Raw genomic sequence first — 10,154 nt, forward strand, 5'->3', positions numbered from 1 at the left:
AACCAAAACCTGGCGAGAATCCAGTAAATGCCATCGATAGGGCGTGCTACTATCACGATCTCGCGTATCGTAATGCTGATTTACAACAACGGCATCTTGCAGATGTAAAGTTAATTCACGAAATAAACGCGATTCCTAATAAAAGTCTCGCGGAGCATGCGGCAGCTTTAGTGGTGAAATTAGGAATGAAAGGTAAATTAGTATTCGGCGCTGGTAGATTATAATGGAGCAAATATATTATTCTCCGCGAGGATTCTGGCGAGGAAAATCAGCAATTGCCAAACTTGCCAAGGCAGCAAAAGTAAAACAGTCTGTTGCTGCATCATGGCTATCGAAACAGGCAGTCTGGCAAATTTATCTTCCACCGCCTAAAAAAATACCATATGCGAGTTTTTCCGTCAGCGTACCCAACGAAGTTCATCAGGCTGATTTAATGTTTCTTCCTCACGATACCGTTGACGGAGTTACATACAAATACGTCCTAACGGTTGTTGATATAGCAAGTAGATACAAAGAAGCAGAACCATTATCAAATAAAACAGCAACGGAAATTGCAAAGGCGTTTGAGAAAATTTACTCACGATCTCCATTGACATGGCCGAAGCTTCTCCAGATTGATCCAGGACGAGAATTCCTCGGTGCGGTTACTTCATTGATGAAAAAAAATAATGTTAAAATCCGACGTGGCATAGTTGGTGTTCACCGTAGTCAGGCTATCGTTGAAAGATTCAATAAAACACTAGCGGAACGATTATTCGGATATCAATACGCGCGCGAATTTATCCAAGATAAACGATCTCACGATTGGGTAACAAGATTACCTCACGTGATTAACGCATTAAATAACGAAGTAACACGAACAATAGCAATGAAGCCTGCAATTGCAATTACAAAAACAAATATACCACTAAAGCGAGATTCTACTATTCCACCTGTGCTAGGTAGCGTCATGGTCAGATATTTATATAAAGAAGGAGAAGCCGAAGGAGGAAGAAAAAGAGCAACCGATCCAACTTGGAGCGTTACGACACATAAAATATCAGCCGTAACAAGATCGTCAGGAAGACCGGCAATTTATTTTCTGGATTCGCTAGCACCACAACGCGGATTTACCAAAGAAGAATTACAAATAATACCAAAGGATACTCAACTACCGCCATCGTCGTTAATGTAAAATTTAATTCTACCTGAGATAATTTTCTTACTCGAGACACGGCCAGATAAATTAAATTTGACCAGGAAATTCTATCATCGACGATCCAAACTTGGCCATCTACTGTCAATCCCTGCGATGAGTGTATCGTTGTTGCGTATCCAAGTTTCCATTGTGATCTTTCTGCGTTTATCGCATCATTGACAAGATTAATATCAACGAAAATAATATCATTCAAAACTAATATTTTTTCTTCTCCGCATGGCAAAGTAACATTAATATTTTGTTTCCTGGTATCAGCGGGCCTGTAACACAACGGTACCTGTAATGTTGGAAATTTCTCGCAATGAAGCTTGAATAACATTTCCTGAATAGCATCGCGAACAATTTTCCTGCTAGCAACGATCAAATGATCTGGACGCCACGAATTTAGAAAAATATCCATCGGAGTCTCGTCGATTATTCTTCTCATCACGTCACATTGAAATTTATTCGATTGTAATCGAATTATTTTCTTAAACTCGGTCAGTAAAATATCATCAGATCTATAATCAGCGTCAATCTCTTCATAATAGTCTACGAAGTTTCTGAGCCATTCATGAGGAGATTCGCCATCAATAGGATCAGGCTGGCCATGATCTCCGCACATTATTACAGCGGTATTTTTTCCCTCAAGCCAGGTCAGGAATGATTTTAACACAACTAAATTTACCGTGCAAATTTCATCAAATATTATAATCTTGTTGATATATTTGTTTCCCATGCGAGCTGAATCCCACAATCCACCGCTGTATTTGAAATAACTGTGATACGTGCCAGAATTAACGCCGCGTTGTCTTATTTCTCGCGCTAATCTATGAGTTGGAGTCAACACGACCATATCAGAGTTTGAAAATAAATTTATCGCTCTCGTTGTTTTACCGCTACCGCCAGGACCATTCACGTAGACAAATTTGTTACGTGAAATTGGATCGAACGCAGATGCAGCCGTCGATATTTCTTCGCATTTATCTTTATGAAATTTATCGCAATCTTCGACATCGGCGTCCTCGCAATAATCTAGAATATCTTCGTTTTTTATTCTCCAAGTTCCCCAAGAGCCATCGGTGATTAAATTTTCCAATCTACACTGATATTTCTTGTCGATATAAAATGAATCCGTCGCTACCCTTACCGCGATATCAGAAAATTTATTTATCATCGATAGCAAATTTATACTCACATAAGCGAGCATCGACGATCTCAGATGCGTATATTGCGCTGATTCCCCATCGAGGTAACTAATCACGGTACCTAACTTCGTTCCATCAATGATAATATTCTCTCTGCTGCAGAATATTCCACGCGATACCGTATCAGCAATAATAAAGTCCATCTCGGCATCATTGATAAATAACCTAGCGTGGCGATGTTTATGATCAACGGATCCTCCTTGAGTAAATTTACCAATTATTTTTCTTCCGATATCTTTCGCATTTTCACAATCCGTCGGCAACCACACCTCGGTCTGCTTTCTATACGATATAATCGCCTCGCTCACCGTCAACGATATTAACATCGACGAATCTAGCATATATCTCAACAACACTATAGGGACCCATCTTCGCTGAGATAAATGCCGACCAAACCAAATATAACAAATCTTATGTAAATTTTCAGCAAACTCGAACGAAGTAACATGAGCGAATCCTGTCATGACAAAATCAGGTAACGGTCCGTTAATTGCAACTCTCGACATCTCACTGGTTGGATGGCCAAATTTAGCAAAATAATCTGCACAATCGCCATATCCGAGGAAACTTCCAGGATAGCACGCGCTCATGTCAACGGAGATCATATCTTCGAAATAATATTTGGTATTCCATAATCCTCCATGGCCGTATTCGATACAACTAAGTTGAATATCAGCGAGATATTCATTCCTCGTAGGTTTCCACGAATTTTTCTCTCTGGCAGCGTGAGCAGCAACAGACGGAACCGTAAAACAATTCGTTAATAACTGATCTGGATTTGTCGAATATTTCACCGCGATATTTTTCATCGATTCATGTAATTTTTCATCTCGGTAAATATCTCCTCGCGGCAGGATAAACTGATCATATTTTTCTTCACTTGAGAATAACCAGACCGATATTGGATCAGACGCTGCTAATATTTTGATATACCTAAACATTGCATCGGAATTGTCTTTCCCGGAATCTACGGGATAAAATTTAACAACACGATCCCTCGGGAATATCATCACTGACTGCGACCATGCATGCGAATTATGATCAACAATTTCGATTGGTAATCCTCGAGATTTATACGGTGACGAATATAATATTTCTCCAGATAGTGTTTTCACCGTGATAGGAAATTTAAGTTTCCTGCTCAATGCAGCAACATCGTCAATCGATGCGCCATCAACAACTGTCTTTGTCCATGAGTTAATTTTATCCAATCTCAATTGGGTCAAGCCAGATCCACGACGGGCATTTTTCATGTGCTCGATGACGCGCTCAGCAACACAATTTATCATCGGTGATTCCTTCATCGCGGGTAGATTTTTCATGTCAGGATTATTATTCAGCCGATAAATTCCATAAACAACAGCACTAGAAGGATAAGCTCTAGCATAATAAGGACCATCAATTCCCAATAATAATCCTGGCTTCGAATTTTTATCAAGAATAACATTTTTCTTACCACCGCGTACTGGATCTCGTTTATCGCGAATGATCCAAGTGTCGTCAGGCATTTGTGCAATAAATTTTATTCCGAAAATAAATCGTTCTTCTTTGTGTTCGATTTTTATATGCTCGATTATCTTCTTCGCTCGCTCCAGATTCATCGTAGCATCAACGAAGTTAGTTTTCCAAGTTGACCAAACATGAATCGCTCCATCATCGAAAAATTCCTTTTTGGCACGATCGACCTCTGGAATGATATATTCTGCCTCATCAAGATCAAATGCATCCATTATTATATTTTAGACAAATATCTAAATTATAATATGCAATGCAAATGGATAACGGTTGGATCAACAAAATCATGCGACAAATCCTGCAGAGGAGATTATTGTGGAGCTCACATATATGCAATTCGACGAGGCAGTAAAGGACCACAACGATGTTTAGTTTGTCAAGTTGGCATTCGAGGAAAAACTCGATTATGTTTCTCCTGTGGAGGGAAAAATTATCGTGAGTTACGGAGATATTATGAAAGAAAATCTTCCTCGGTGATATCTTGTGAAGAAGATTATATTAATCGATTCAAGGCAAATTACGATTTAGACAAATAGATTATCATATATGAATCACAAATCAACGATTCCTGCAATGAAAATCACACACGAGTATAGATCGCATCCTACGATCGAGGGTTACGAGGCGTCATTGGATGGTGTTGTCAGACATATCAGAACAAAGAAACGTGTTGGTAATGTTGATATCAATGGATATTTCAGATTTACAGTCGGTAAAAATAAAAAACGAAGATGCACGAGTTATTCATGTCACAGATTTGTGTACGAATGCTATCGCGGACCGATAGAAATTGGACTTGTCATTGATCATATCGACGGGGATAGGCTTAATAATAAATTATCTAACCTTCGAGCTGTGACTCAGAGTGAAAATTGTAGGTTTGGTAATACAGGTGGTTCACGATCAGCTAAGTCGGTCAAATCAGTAAATCAGGAAACAGATGAGGAGCTTATATTTGAGTCGATGAGAGGCGCTGGAAGGTATTTTCGTATTCATCCAGCATCGGTGAGATATGTAGCAGAGGGGATAAATCATGCAACATTTTCCTATCGATTTGGCGCGTGGATCAAGTTTTCCTATATCCCAATAATATTTGAATCGGATAGCGACGAAGAATAATTGAAGATTACAGGATTGTAATATAATGGACGAACAAACCATAAATGATATCATTGGAGCCATCGATGATCTGAGGAAAAAAATAAATCTTCCATCGGAGTTGGATACAAATAAAATTAGATCCGAGTTCGAAACAATCATCCTAGGGAAACTCGAATACAAATACACGCTACCATCCGAATATAAATTAATAAAGAAAATCCAAATTGCGATGTACCAATCGCTAGCTACAGTCAGCGATGATCAAATCGGAGATTTTGTTAAATTATCTACGCTGGTAGAAAAAGCTAGGTTGATTTTATCAGACGCATACGAATCAAGAAAAATTACAAGCTCACGCGTCAGGCAGTTGAAAAAACTTGTCGATGAAAGCAAGGAAAAGTAAATTCCTGAATCCTCCTAGATTGTTTTCATCAAACAAAAATTAAAAAAAAAATTAATTTTGAAAATTTCCTTGGATTTTACTTATTTTTTTGGCCCATTTTTCCTTGGAGGACAGATTGACTCTCACGATCTTACTAGCAAATTTATACTTACAGTCTCTCCTCGTATATCAAGTAAATTTCCTTTTTGATCCGTTAGTTTGAAATTTATTCTTGATAAAAATCGATTATGACATCGCAGGTAAAACGGATTAACTGGCTCCTTTATTATCAAATAACCAGGAGAGGCGCTAGGTGAAAACGAATACAAAATAAAACCCTGATGGGCTTGATTTGACACTGACGAATCAACATTATAGCTACCCTCGACAACATCCGCGTGAAGATAAATCGCGATAACTTCCGTTATATTAACGATACCCGGCGATATATGCCGTCCAATTTTGTTCGGATCGTTATTGTGTTTGAGAAACAGCGCTAATTGTGTTTTTTCTGCCCACGCGGCGTGTAATTTCGGAAATAAATCATCGATGGTATCGGTGACGGATTTTCTCATTTCATCAACGTTATAACCAGGAAATTTGTAATTTGGTAGCGTTTCCTCGGTTAGTTTTTTTTCTTTCATAAATTGATTTTTAATAATGATATCCAAATCATCATCAGATCTAATGGAAATTAATGTTTTAATCGATAATTCGTTTATTTTTTCCATATCAGATGCTAATTGATTTAATCGCTCCACGCGTGTGATAATTTCTCCACACGAGCCTGACACATCAAAGATGCATTCATGAAAAAATTGTTTTAATAATTTTAGTTGTTTTTCGTGTAGATTATTAATTTCCTTAAACCATTTTTCATTATCACCTAAAAAGAAAAATTTTGATATATATCTACTCGTTAATAAAAGGGAAGGGAAGGGGACAAGTTTTTCTTCAGGAAATTGACCTTTTTCAAATTTGGATAAACGATCCTTATAACTTGGAACGATATCATGATAATCTTTTTTGTCACTGATAAAATCTTCCTTTTTTGGTTCTGCGGGAGGTGGTTTTTCGGGAGGTGGAATTTCTGGCCAGCCTAATATGGTCCTGATCGACGATTGGTAAATATCTACCATGTACGGTGATTTCACTTCTATCATTGATGATAGCGTTGGTTCGTGCGCAGATATCTTTATTCCCGGAGTAGCATCGCCGGTTATATTTGATATTCTGGTGGTAAACTCCTTATCTAGCTGTTCAATTTCATAACTGCCTGTTGGTATACCGACATGTATCCAATCGGGTGTTCCATCGGGTTTATTTTTATTTGCAAAAACAAGTGAATTATTTGACATCAAACTACCGAATGACGTCGATCTAACATTGGGCCAGCTGTTGTAGACGCGCAATTGTGTTAGCGCAATTTCATTAACTTCGATTGGTGTTGAAAAATTAATGCTAAATTCTGGTTTCGTTGAACTCAGCGATATCAGTGTTGTTGTCGGCGGTGTTGTGTTTGTCGCGATCTGGGCTAGCTCGGACATTATTAATATTCATTTGTTCAATCTCCGAGTAGATACTTATCATCGAAGAAAATTCTAGATCGGATATAACGCCGTCGTTGAGACTCTCCGAGAGTAGCGATGATAATCTCGAATACGCGTCGTTGATCTTGGTTAGTTTATTTTTGTACGATGATAATTTCTCACTCGTGCACGATGAGATTTTTTTTGCGATGATATTTAAAACACCCGCGATTGTTGTTGTTGACGAGATTATTATCGTTGCTACGATTGGCGCGATTGTTGTTACCACGGATAGAATAATTCCTGCACCAGCGACTATCGCGGAAACTGCGTACACGGCAACATCAATGGTAACTAATCTTCGTTGGTATTTCTTTATTTTTATCTGATAATCGTCAAGGAGTTTTTTTAGCGAATCTTGCCATGATCGCGCCTGATTATAACGGTAATCCGATGCGGTCATTTATTAGTTATTTATCTAGCCAATTCTTGGTAAAATTGCCTTTCCATTTTCAACTGGTTGGGGATTTTCTATCTCGTCAGATGCGATTGGTTGGGAATTTCCTATCTCGGCAACTACGACTGGTTGGGGATTTCCTATTTCGGCAATTGCTTCCTGTTTAGGTTGATCAACGACTGGTTCGGGTTGACCGATTTCGGACCAAACCGATAAATATTCGAAAATTATAAAATAAATAACCGATCCTGTGGTGGTTCTGTCGGGTGGTTCTAGCGTCAAAAATTCCGTGACATTTTCGTCCATGGAAATAATGAAAAATCCAGGATGGTATTGGTAAATTTTATGAGAAACAGCTGTAATCTTGAAATCTACCTTCGAGATAATATATGCTCGATAGACACCTTGAATATGCGAGGTAAATCTAAATACATCGTTCTCAGGTGTCCAGGTGAAATTATTCGTCCGCAACACAAATGGCACATGGCAGCGTAAATTTTTTGTCACCACCTGATCTGGTATATAAAACTTCGCTAATTTGGGAATATTCAACGGTGATATTTTTGCGTTGATTTCGTTGGCGATTATTTCTATATCAATAATTTTCTCATTGATGATTGATACATCATGGTCGTGCATTGATACATAGGCCTTTTTATTCACTAAATTTTGTACCGTGGTGAGGTCCTTGTCAATATTCGTAATGGTATCTTCGATAGATTTTGTTTTTTCGTCATGTGAAGTTTTATCGACTTTCTGGATTATTGCGGTATTTATTTTAGTAATTTCCTCGTTGATAGATTTTATTTTTTCGTTGATATCATCGTACGATACTTTATTCGTTGCGGCATTTGTCTTGGTAATTTCCTTTGTTCTCTCCTCGAATTTCTGATGCATCAATATTCGAACTGAGTTAATATCTTTATTGATTTGCTCGATATCTTCATTGATTTTTGTTATTTTTTTATTGAGTTCGTCATGTGTGGTTGATGAATCATTGATGAATTTTTTTATATCATCGTCGATTTTTTTGTTGATATTCTTTGATACATCATCGAGTTTTTTAAGATCGTTAGTTAGCCTATTAAATCTCTTCGTTATTTTGTCCTGGAAATCATCGTATGCTGCCTTATCGGCCTTTAGGATTAACTTCGCTGATAGATCTTTATCGGATTTTTCTACATCCGCGATATTAGCCTTTAGGATTAACGCCGCTGATAGATCTTTATCGGATTTTTCTACATCGGCGATATCAGCCTTCGATGGTAATACTGATAACATATCAGTAATATCAGCGATGGATTTTAATACCAACTCCGATTGGCGGGTAAATTGACTGATATGATCGTTATATTCTTCTCGCTTGATTATATGAGCTATTTTGATATTGCTAGTTTGTAATCGCCCTTCTGCATTTTGAAAAACAGCAACTTCGCCAGGATCCACCTCTGACAATGATAGAAGATTGTTAATATCGCTCTTGGTTGCAAATTTTAATGTATCGATGTCGCCTATTTCCCCTTTCTCTTTTCTGAATAGTGATCTACCGTAAATGTCAACCATGATATTTATCTACGGTATATTCAAATAAAATTTTATGATAAGGACCGGATGATTTTGAAATTGCATCGAGGACGTTAATTGATTCTGGACCGCATATTGGTGGATCTGCTAATGTTTGTGTTGGAAGCGTAGAATACCAAACCGGAAGTTTCAACGAGGATATATATTTGATAAATTCGTTTGGTGGCGCTAATCCGTACGAGTCAAAATAAACAACCTCGCGAGGATTAATCGCGTAGGCAACCCAGTGAGTGCCAGGGCCGGAATTTTCATCGAGATTAATTATTCCTGTCTCGGTAGAGTTTGGTTTGTCTGGTAGTTGATCCCGCATAAATACGCCTCTGAAAAATTTTTTTTTTTTTTTCTTGCTTCGTTGATTAGATCTAAATTTGAGGCTGGTAGGTTTGTCTTAGGCCGGATCCGTATATTGGTGGTCGTCTTAATCTTAGGCCGGATCCTTGTTTTTGTTGTCGCATCATTTCTCCAAGGAGAAGAAGGCCGGCGGGGGCCAATGGCTCTTGGGCCAATTTCTCGAATTTTTTGTATCGTAGCAGCAAAGGGGGAGATGAGAGGGATGGCTCCTCCTCTCTTTTTTTTACGGTATTGTCCTCCGGAAATTTTTCGCATTACTGTAGAGCCTAATTCAGAACCAAGGCCTCCAAGCGCACCTAATCCGAATGCCTTTCCAATTGCTGGAAGAGCTAGTTTCGCAAGAGGTATCAACGCTTGAAAAAATCCGCCTACCTTTACCATATCCCTGATGGCGCCTATTGAGAGACTTAGGTGAATACCAGAATTCGCTGATCTGGCTCTGGTGAAATGTCTATGCTGATTTTTAGTTAGCGATAGTTTGTTAGGTCCACCGTGAAGCTGATCATTTTTCAGGGTTAAATTCAAACCTCTCTGTGCTGTTGTTGCTGCTTGAAGTTTTTTTATCTGACCCGGGGTCAGAGTTACACTAACGTGATCGTATGGCATATTAATAATCGCTTAATCTAAATTTGGAATTTTGTCACATTCTCTCGACGGGAGCATCGATGATTCTCATTCTACCACTGATGCCTTCCAGAATCATTGTTCTATCACTGAGGATTATCGCAACTACCTTGTGTCGAACATTTCCTGTCTGAATCCTAGCTTTGAAATGGATATCAACAACGGATTGTTTTACCAAATCGAGATGCTCCAGGGAAAAGTAATAGATGGGATAGCGAGTATTAAA

This window comes from Sinohyriopsis cumingii, chromosome 18 (assembly GCF_028554795.1).
Source record: "Sinohyriopsis cumingii isolate HCF-2022 chromosome 18, ASM2855479v2, whole genome shotgun sequence".
In the NCBI taxonomy this organism is placed as follows: Eukaryota; Metazoa; Mollusca; class Bivalvia; order Unionida; family Unionidae; genus Sinohyriopsis; species Sinohyriopsis cumingii.